The sequence below is a fragment of the Lygodium microphyllum genome, chromosome 4, assembly GCF_053477565.2.
Source record: "Lygodium microphyllum isolate KBCC chromosome 4, Lygodium_microphyllum_v1.1.10, whole genome shotgun sequence".
NCBI classification, from domain to species: domain Eukaryota; kingdom Viridiplantae; phylum Streptophyta; class Polypodiopsida; order Schizaeales; family Lygodiaceae; genus Lygodium; species Lygodium microphyllum.
In genome coordinates this window covers 137277818-137287409 of record NC_141138.1, presented here as the reverse complement: position 1 = coordinate 137287409, position 9592 = coordinate 137277818, and the positions used below count along the sequence as shown (strand labels likewise).

The window sequence follows — 9592 nt, the reverse complement described above, 5'->3', positions numbered from 1 at the left end:
TACCTTTCACAGGAGGTTGGACTAGGGCAGTCTTTTACAATGTGGTCTTCTCCTTTGCATCAAGCGGATAATGACTTGTAGTCCATAGACATTCTAGGGTTTGGATGATTCGGTGAGATATAACCCTTTTCTCCATATCTGTAACACTCCATCTCTGATCTGTGGCCACTACCAGTCCTCTATAACTCTAAGAGGGAAACCTCCTTGGATCGAAATTAGAACCAAATTCCCTAGGCTTTGGTCCAATGTCTTACGTTGTCATTTTGGATTCCAACAAGTTAAATATTGCTTCTTCATATTTCTTTCTTCTATCGTGCATCTCCTTCAGAGAGAAAATATCATCTGTGTGGTTCTTCCTCAAACAAAATGAACAAAAGGCTCCATGAATGGTTGGTTTTTGGGTACATTGGCTAAATATCCCACTTGATAGCACTTTCCACACAATGTATTAGACCACATCATATCTCTCCCACCTCCCACATGAGTGGATATATTGGTGGTATTCACCTTCAGCATCTATAGCTATTCTGTAATCACATCCATAAGCTCTTTCTTAATACTTGCAACTCAATTGGATAAGTAGTCCTTCAAATTTTCACCTCCTGCGTACTTGTAGTAGGGTTTTGGGATGCTTCTGTTATCACTACATAAATTGGTTGAGTTGATCCAGAGGGTTCTCTATTTTGGTTTTGATTCAAAGTTCTTGATGAGACTGGGGATTGTTGATTCCAATTGGTAGGATTCCAATGTTGTTGAGTCACCATTGGGAACTGTTTGAGGCCACTGGTGTTATGGTTGAACCATCATTTGAGGCACTCTCATATGCGGCCATTGTGGATTCAATGCATTGTACTGTGGTATTGTTTGTATCTGAGGATAGGGGTAGGGAATTGTCCCAAGGATTGCATTTGGTGGATATACCATTCTTGGCATGGGAGGAGGTAGGACTCCTCTTTTTGAGGTCATCGAAAACCTTGCCTCGACTTCATCATATAGTCTTGCACCTTCCATTGCAGCTTGCAGATTGACTAGTCTTCTCAATTCCACAAACTTATGAACTTCTAGTTGCAGGCCTCTAAGGAAAACTCTCTTCTAGATTCCTTCATCCAAATGATGGTTGGTCCATCTCTTCAGTATGGATTCCATTCATGAGACATAAGCTTCTACTCCTTCACCAGAGGACTGACTTAGATTCATGAACTCCTCTCACATCCGCTCTTTAAAACCTTCACGCCCGAATTTAGTGAGGAAGGCCAAGTTGTCCCATGTGCTAAAAGTTTCGGCTATTTGTATCTCATACAATTGAAATGCCACACCTTTGAAATTGACAGAGAATATTGCTAACCAATGCTCGGGGATTCTAGAATTGTTAGCCACACATGCTACCATAAACTATGCTACATGAAGATCAGGGTCTTCATTGTACTCTCCCTTAAAGATGGGCAATTGGACTATATTCACTGGCCTGTCATCAATATTTTCAAGATAGATCTGACTACAAAGGGGACCTTGAGTCGCCATGGGGACTTTTGTAAAGAGTGCTACTAGGGCATCAAAGGAGGCTTTTGCTGTTGGCTTGTTCTCCGCTTTGATTTTTTCCTTCTCTCTTCTCACATACCTCTAGACTCATTCTAGTGCTTGCCTCTTGATTGCATCATTCATCAAGGAGTTGGCTCTACCCAGTTGGTCTGCACCTAATAGAACAAAATCAGAGGGGGCTTCACTCTCTACAGAACTCTTTGGCCAATATTTCTTCTACTTCTTTCTTTTCTATGTCTTTGAATTCAGCTTTGTGTCTGCTACAGAGGAGAATATATTCAATTCTGAAGGTATCAAAACTCATTCTTCTGAGGATCGTTGTGGTTTCATCATCATAGTAATGCCAACTTCTAATGGTTTCAATAGTGTATGTTGTGAAGAACACTCTGTCTAGTAACTTATAGTGGGTTGCTAATTGGACAAATAGGAGATTGTCAATGCACTATGCATCCCATGTGTCCTGCTGTTGAGCATCCACGAATAAATTCTAACTCTTTTCTGTCTTGTTTTCGTGAACATCCACTAACCACGACTCTTGAAGCTTCTTCACTCTCTCCCACTTAATGATATCTGAAAACTTCTCAATGAATGCCAAATCTCCCATGGATGATCATTATCTTTGTTTCTACACTTGAGTTTGTTCCCAAATAGTTTGCTACCAAGATGCACATCTTTGTTGCTTCAACAGAGAGAGGAAATAGTCCACCACATAGAGCCTGCATCATGATGGTAATAGGTTTTCGCCATTGTGGAATAAACTTCTTGTAAAAAGTGGCTTGGAAATGAGAATCTCCAACTCTTCAATGGTAGAAGGAACTCTTTAATGAGAATCTCCAACTCTTCTTAGCAATGCCATTTCCTTCATTTTCAGCCTCTTCTAATGCTTATTGATGGTAGTTTTCCCCAGATATGCACCAAAAACATGGAGCCCCAAGAAATGAATACCAAGGAAACAAGGTTTCTACTGCAAGAAAATCTATATTGTACTATCATCAACCATGATATGATCTCAACAAAGAAAACAACACCAAGAATAAGAAATATTTATGCAGCTTTATAAAAACAATTCTCCCATTGCTTTAACTTTAACAAAATCCATTATTCTCTTCATATTCTTCATATAATTCTTTGATAGACATTGAAAACACAAAAGAACACTCCTCTTTGAATGGAAAAATATCACATATTATTCATCTTCAAAGTTTCCATAGCTTTTTCTCACAATCTTTCATAGGTAGATACATTGTTTGGCATAGAATCGACTATCTCTCACTCACTCACACACACTCTCTCAATAGAACATCATATCTTCACTAAAATAATCAATAATCACTCACAATAATCCTTATTTGGTCGTGAATACCCCTCCCCTCCCAAGAGGTGTGTCTGATATGAAAGGTCATTAAAGCCACTATAGTGACTCATCATAACTCACTACTATCACTTCACTCTAGTCTTCTCTTGAGTCTTCAGTAGCTACTTCTTTCACTTCCTTGAGCTCTTTTGAACTTGCATTCACCTCTTTCAAAGGCTAAAAAACTTTTCCAAAGGCACATATGCATTTCACAAAACACTTACAGAGGCATATAGAATAGAATAGAATAGGAACAGAGGCTCTATAGAAGCTCAACAGAGGGTTTACAAAAGATTTCACAAAAAGTCAACAGAAGAAGGCATCAGAACCACACAACTCATACTAAAACCATTCCAAACCATAAAAAACCATTCAATGAGCTTTCAAGAAACCTCAAAATTCATCAATCATCACTCCATAATTCCATACACAAAAGAAAAACAGAATAAAACAGAAGCAAATCAAAAGCTATCAGAACCAAACAGAACCTCAATAGAACATAATAGAACATCACAGAGCCTCATATCTCTATTGAAAAGTATCATGGCCTTATCAAAACCATTCCACCCTATCCAAAAAACTCTCAAACCACTTCCTAACCAATCAATCATCACATAAAACCAACCATTTAGCCCTTAAAAATAGCAAAAATCAACCAAAAAACATGTCATTTCAGCATTCAACATTCAGCATTCAACAGATACATTTAATTTAGTCTCTATGGTAGCACAGGCCCAATGATTCATGGTTAGGCAAACCTGGTCTAAGATAATAGCTCAACACCGCTCTTTCAATCTAAAAGAAACTGCCATAGCAAATACAAAAAACACTTAGAAACACTATAGAATACCCTACTAAAATAAACAACATATGCATAAAACAACCAGAAACCATTTCAACTTTATTTATTTGGTAAAACCCTATGAGTTCTCTTCAATTACAACCACAAAAATAACTTTAGTCCTCACCTATAGTAATAGGTGAAGATATATTCAGATGTGTTCCAAAAAAAGTCTCTTTTAAATAAGACTTTTTAGGCTAAACCTACTCATAAAGAGGTAGAATCACCTGTCTTTTACTTTAGCCTTGTTAATCATAACCTTAAATCATTTATTTACCCATATCTATAATAATAGATAAAATCTCTCTTTCTAACCACTTACAATAGTTCGTGCATGCTTCCACTATTGCTTTTCATGCCTTTTACCTTCCAAACTCTTGCTATTTGCTTTTCCTCTATTCTTTTTTTAAAAAACATAACAACAACTTGTTTTGACCATGAGACTTATATACAAACTTAGAATAGGGTCACCTAGGTATGAGAATTTGGGGTGAGTGAGTGTTGTATCATTTCCACCACTTGAGTGATTGGTAAGTTGAGCAATATGGTCTTTGTCACAACTATGTGGAGGTCTATGATAACAAATCTATCTCCTCGGGTGTTTCCTTATAGTCCCTTCCATGATCAATGGGTGTTGCAATGAGAAGAGGCACCTCCCAAAGTCCTCTCTAACTCAATGATCATCATAAGCAAAAAATATTCCAAATGGGCCATGGGTTTTTAATCCTACCTTCAATGCCCCTATGTGTGTGTTTGTCATCTTAACTATCAAGACATGTGGATAGGACTGCTTGCATGTTCATAGGGCCTTGTTTGTCTTAATTACCTAGGCCACGCTAGGCCCTCGGGGAAGTTACTATATGTATATCCTCTACATCACATGCGTTCAAGGCCTATTTATAAATATCCTTATCTATGAACTTTTCCTAAATAAAACATAACCCTTTTCTATTCAATCTATAAAGAACCCCTTTATATACACCTTATGTATGTAAAAAATGTATAAAAATGGTATTTTAAAAATATCTTATTTTGAACCCACATGATGCACACATATATTCATGAGTAACTTACCCGAGGCTAGGCCTTAAGTATAAGGATTCATCCTTGCATGCTGTGTATGCATTTTACTATGTAAACACTCTTTGTGACATTGAGAGCAGATTTTAAAGGCCATTTTTGAAGCAGAAAGAGGCCAAGAGGCTATAAAAGACCAAATCTTCATGCAAAATGAAATGGTTGCAGATCAATGAGCTAGAGTTTTCCTAGATTGAGTTTGATGCTAGGAACTCAACACAAGCCTTAGTTCGTTGATTGTAGTTGTAAAGAATGGGATTAGAGGGTCTTACACGGGGTTAGCACATGCGAATACCCGGTTACACTGATGGGGTATTTAAGGTGTACAAGGACCTGATTAGGGTACCATTTGATAAATAAAAATCTATCTCCTCACCTTCATCTTCAGCTCCCATGGCTTTCCCTCTCTCTCTCTCCCCTCTTTCTCTCTCTTTCTCTCTCTTTTCCTATCTTTCTCTCTCTTCTCCTAGTATTTCTCTCTCCTTTGTTCTCTTCTTCTCTCTCTTCTACAGTATTCTTTCTTCTCTCTCTCTCTCTTTTAGGTCTCTTTCATGACAGTTGATATCAGAGCCTAGTTTTTAGGTCCTTCCCTTCTCTCTCCTTCCTTTAGATTTAGTTCCTTTTTCAGTCTCAGAAAACCCTACTGTGCACAGGTACATCATTGAAGAACCCAAACAGTCAAGAAGTACTATAGAGATGGTAGCTTTCTTGGGAGTTTACACAACTATGGCAGGAAGCTTGACCAAATTTGGAGGCCAAAAGACAAAAATGGCAGCTCATTTTTCAACAATGAGGTAAAAATTCTAGGGTTTTAGTGGAGGACACTACAACACTTAGAGGAGATCTAATTGTGGTTACTTTTCCAAAAGAGAATTCTTCTTCATTTTGAGACCTTCATGAGAGCTCCCGTGGAGTGCCAGCGAAGATCTCTCCTCCCCTCCTGGATCTCAGTCTCCCACCAAGTTTAATATGGGACATGGCCCTCTATGCATCACATGCTTGAAGGCAAGCACCATTTTGGGGAGTTTTTGAGCCAGGTGGACTGTCATACATTCTAGGACAACTCTCTTCATGATGAGAATGCCTCAATGTCAATCACGCAGGCTATACCTAGAAATCAGGGGCTGTTACATCACCCACATTTGCATTTGAATCCTGTCAATCCAATACCCTTATTGCAAGTAAAGCATCGATTTGGTGGTTGGTGCGAAGGTTCTTATGGCAGTATTGGTGTAGATGAGGCAGATCCATCATCAGAAGGCTGCAGTCTACAAGGATCCTCACTGCTTGCGTGATTGTTCTCTTCACCTTTATTTAGCTTTGCTTCTTTCAGTAATGACCCAGCCACATCCTTCATTTTCACATTGACCGCGATCTTTGATGCCCTTGTCTGCTTCAAGATAAGATCCCTATAGCACTTGGAGCACAAATTCATGGTGGTAGCACTACTGAAGAAGCCACACTTGTTTGCACAAAGCATAAGACCTTCAGGTGGCTGGCAACTAGTCTCATCCTTGTCCATCTTCTAGCTTTCCTGAGCCATGAAAGATCACTCCGGAAGAGCCGTGAGGGTAACGAGAAGGTGCAAGACCTGCTACTGCTGGATGTCACGCCTTTGTCTCTTTGTATGGAGACCAAGGTGAATTGGTATTCCCTTAACCTTGCATTGTTTGCAATAGCAAGAGAGTTTGTACTTGCATTTGACGTCTCACCACGTGCCTCAAGCCCCAACAGCGCGCACTGGAATGGACGCACACATTCACTAGAAAATGATGAGCGTGAGTTGAATGATGACATAGATCAACACCATTTGCAAGAATTAGAGCATAATGGAATTATCAGGTCAGCAGGGGCAGCTATGGCTAATTCTAGACTCCACAATATCCCCAACCTAGTAAGGCATATGGGTCCAATCTCTAGTCAAAGAAAAATGGACACCATAGGTGTTTGATGTCAAGCTTAGAGGTGTTTGATGTCCGGCTTATGAAGTATCAGAATCTCGAAGAGGAGATGCTGAGAACTATTGGTGCACAACAAAAAGAAAATCCCTGCCACAAGCTCCTTTTCTTTCTATGTTCCACTATGCAGCACTTCATCTAAGGTGCCTATGATTCCTTTAGCCTCTGCAATGGCAGCCCTTCCATCATCTATGGAGGGCAAGTTATAAAGACATCAATAATAATCTATTGAGATGAATCTCCAAAGCTTGATTTGCACCCTTTCTTCTCTAAGCAGCCAATCTTTGTCCTACTTCTACGAGACTCGGGACTCTCATAAGGATCTACAATGTGCATTGTGGTAGGATTTGCAGTGTGCAGTGTACTGTAGGGTAAGGGATCTCTTTACCAAGTAGTGTTACACCAACTTTGAAGATATGCAACAAGTGAAGCAGTGCTAAAGTTCTTGCTCATTGTCCAAAAAGCACCATTTGACAAGGTTTCATGCCATGATAATTGCTTTGAGGGTAGTGGATCAGTGCTGGTTACATCAGCTTTGATGATATGCAAAAAGGGAAGCAGTGTTACATCAGCTTTGAAGATATGCAACAAGTGAAGTAGTACAGGTTCATTAGAGTAATGAACACAGTCAAAGAGAACTTGCAAAGATGTATCAGTAGAAGATATAGTAGCCACAGTGGATGCCCAGTGATTTGCTACTATGGACAAGGTTTTCATCATTCTATAGCTGTCCTAGTGGCTTGGTGATTTTAAAAAAAAATGAGATTTGTACTCGTTCAAGATGTCAATCACTATTGCCTTCCTTGTCATGACCATCCCAGGGTCCTATTGAATCTTTGTGGAGCCACTCACCCTATGATTCAGTAATGTTAGAACCTACTTATTTGGTTGAACTTGTGTGGAAGCTTTAGCAAAAGGGTGCTCGACCTTCATGGTGCAAGAATAATTAAGCACAGGCCTAACAGTAAGGCATTTCCAGGGTAGGGTGTGTGAAGACCCTTTCATGATAGTTGGTGGTGTTGGGCATGTTGGTCAAAGATGCATTGCAACTACTTGCTCGCCATCAAGTTTTGAGATCAGTAGGTCAGTGAAATAATTATGGGCATAATTCTCACCATTGTTTGAGCAGGTGCTCTCGTAACTGGAAGAGCAAGCTTGGGGTCCTTGAGACATCCTATTATGCTTATTGGATTGTATATGGGGTGCTTTGCAATGCTTGAGAGTTATATGGTCAGAGGTGTATAAAAGTGTGCTGGGTTATTTTCTGTCAATGCATAAATAACTTCAGCTAAACCACTATTTGAGACTTTTGGTGTGTTGAATTGTGCAAGTTCTATAATGAACAAAAATACTGATACACATTCAGTTCACTTCCAAGTAAACAGCAAAGAGATTCCCAAAGCTCTACTCAAGAACCTTACATGTAGGTACTGCTGACTAGAAGATTGCACCAAACTGTATAGTTTGGTAGTACAGAGGAGAGTGTTTGTCATAGAAGCACGGAATGGATTGAACGACTCGTCTCATGCCCCTTGTAAACAAGGTTGTACAGCCAAAGCTAAGCAGGAAGTTGTCCCTAATTTAAGCCGAGCTCCTTTAATTCTTTACACTGTATTCTATGGAATGTGCTTAACACATTTTGAAGATGTTCTGCAGAGTCATGTAAGTCTAGAGAATGTTTGAAACTAGATGCCTTGTATAACAGCTTGGTTGATTTTTGCCTGACGCAAAGTCTCTGAGCCAAATACGAGGGGTCTTAACTTCAACCATAAGGTAGTGAATGAGATGGCTGCAACTCAGCTTCAAGGCTTCAACCTATTTTGTAGTCCTAGGAACATAGGAGCCCACAACCACAAGTCCTCCATTTGGGTCCTTGCATACAACAAGTGCCCAGTCTGGGTACTGAGGTCATGTTGGAATCCCTGCCATAGATTGCCACTCCAAGATGATGAGTTTGTGTGTCACTAACATCAGTAGCTTGGTAGAAGCTTTCTGCTAAACATAATGTATCAGAACTGTATCAGGAGTTGGAATAGGTACAGAATGCAACTCACACCAGCTAGCGATAAGGCCTTTGACACAATAATTAGGGGTAACATCAAGTAAGAGGTTGAATGATTACCTTCATCATCTGGGGGCAGAGGGTCTACTACTGTCTGGTGCTTTAGGGACATAACTTTTACAAATTCTGATACTTTGCCAGTTTTCAGGTACAGATGGTCACCAAGTCAAAGTATTAATGACCCTAGAAGGGTCTAAAGGTGAGATTGAGGCAAATGCACCTATCTTGGCAGGAAGCCAGCTCAAGTGATTAGCAGTGGGCCTCTTAGGTGTCCTTGAGTTGTCCAACATAGTGCAATTTGAAGGCCCATGCTCATGAATAAATGGAGAAGGACCTTGTATTCTCACCCTTTGCATTTATTGTGACAAGTCCACTGTTGATCTTGATTCTAAACTTGATGCGTATACCTTGAAAGTACTCTGGCATCCAATCCCTACATGGTAAGCATGTTGATTGCTCAGCCAACAAGTGCTTAGCTTGGGGAGCTTGTTTGCTACCACCAATGTTGTAGATTAACAGATGTTAAGTGGATAAGTCTGATTAACTTTTAACACACAGTGAACAATGTGTTGTATAGAGTGAGCAACATACAATAGCAAACAACAGTGTGTAGATCTGATTTTCAATAGTAATACTAGGGATATTTTGATGCTCTGATGTGGCAAACAATATAGGTTAGTTTTTGGTTCTAAGCTAAATCAGATATGGGAATTTTTGATAACCAAAATATTGTACAATACGACTTTGGGCAACACCTAGGC

At 39.6% G+C, this 9592-nt stretch overlaps 1 pseudogene; it reads right to left on the bottom strand.

The window, feature by feature from the left end:
- Window positions 1-5943: 5943 nt before the first annotated feature.
- LOC148037671 (zinc finger A20 and AN1 domain-containing stress-associated protein 2 pseudogene) lies at window positions 5944-6333 on the bottom strand (annotated as a pseudogene).
- Window positions 6334-9592: the final 3259 nt, after the last annotated feature.